General features: G+C 31.7%; 1 long non-coding RNA gene across 1 annotated transcript; it reads left to right on the forward strand.

Moving 5' to 3' along the window:
• The first annotated feature begins 349 nt into the window (after window positions 1–349).
• LOC114180959 lies at window positions 350–1,279 on the forward strand. The gene is made up of 3 exons (XR_003603710.1): window positions 350–378; window positions 460–900; window positions 975–1,279. It is a non-coding gene; the product is annotated as an uncharacterized LOC114180959 (long non-coding RNA).
• The last annotated feature ends 266 nt before the right edge of the window (window positions 1,280–1,545 follow it).

The raw sequence follows: 1,545 nt of genomic DNA on the forward strand, positions 1-1,545 counted from the left end.
AAAAAAAGTGATGATATTGATCTCAAAATCAAATCAAGGAAGTATACCAAAGGTATTATGTATATAAGCATTTGATTCACTAGAGAAAAAAGACACTTTTAATTTTGTCGATTTAAATCTGCTTACAAGGGAACAGACTTAAAGAATGCGCAATGATACTTTTTGTAAATAAAAGACACAATTTTAAATCTGGTAGCCTGAAAATAGATTTAAATATATGTTTTAGGTCTGTTTGGAGAGAAATAAAGTTAAATTTTGCATCTGTTGATTTCTCCAAGAGAATTAAATTGAAGTTTTTCATGTGAGCCAAATTCTCTAACATACTTGAATTTATGTTTTAATTTGTGCCAGGTCTCACATTGGCGGTGCTACACAATTGTAAGCCTTTCTCTCCCTCCCCATCTCCTCTCCAATGATTTGCAACGGTCCTTCTGTGTCTTATTACATTATCTTATGCAGGTACCAAAATCTCTTCATTTCTGTTTCAGCAAAACCTATTGTGAGCACCCAAGAAAAAAGGCCAAAAATCTCGGAGGGATTGAATTTGCAGCACCAGCTGAACTTGATTCTGACAGTGAAAGCAGCAAGAGTCTGGTTTTGGTTTTGTTTGGTTGCTGCAGAAGAGAAGTGGAGATTACGTTTGATGCCATATTTAACATTCATAATCATATTCATCTTTTTTTTTTTGTGGCTGGGTGCTTGAATGAGCATGTGACACCATGCTTGAAATGGCATACTTTCATTGCTAAAGAGGTTGTTTCGGTGTATTCACTTTTACAGGTTGAAAATCCTACTCAGTTCCTCCTCTTGTATCATTCTATATATGTGTCATATCATATCATTCTCATTTCATTAAAGGCATCCCGTGAGAAGAAGCTTGGTCTTGCTAGTGAAACTGAGGTAAATTTGTTGTCTCTTTTTGGATGAAACGATGTTAGGTAATTTTGAGAAGCTAATTAGTTTTTGTGGTTTAGACTTTCAGGTGGAGATAAGATTACAAGAGAGGCCAGTTTTATCTTCATGGAAACTGAACAGCTTAGTACAAATGTGGCTGCAAATAGTGCTAAAGAATGAGACTCTTGTTGTTTAGGTTTTGTTTAAATAATGTATGGAGAATGAACTTTTTTATCTTTTGGATGAAATGCAAATTCAAAGAAAAGTGCAGAGGACTTTATGATGGAAAGGATTAAAGGATAATAAGACAAACATTGATGATTTGTAATTGTAATTGTAATTCTGATCTTAACTTTTCGATGTAATACTATATTTCATAGTAATTATTATATATGTAAGAAGAAGAAAATGTAAGAGTGATTTCAGCCTTTTTTTTATTAACAAAAAGGAATAAAATAAATAAAACAAGACACTTGGAATTTCAGTACCAAACGTGATATTGTCTTTTATTTTTACTGCAAAACAATAAAATATCATTATAATTATAAAATTCTATTTCTCAATATTTTATTCTGTATTTTAAGTTAAAGAGATGTATTTTGTATACAAATAGTACCGTTTGATACATGATAAGTGTCAATTTCAAATGGA

The sequence above is a fragment of the Vigna unguiculata genome, chromosome 4 (genome assembly GCF_004118075.2).
Source record: "Vigna unguiculata cultivar IT97K-499-35 chromosome 4, ASM411807v1, whole genome shotgun sequence".
Lineage (NCBI taxonomy): Eukaryota > Viridiplantae > Streptophyta > Magnoliopsida > Fabales > Fabaceae > Vigna > Vigna unguiculata.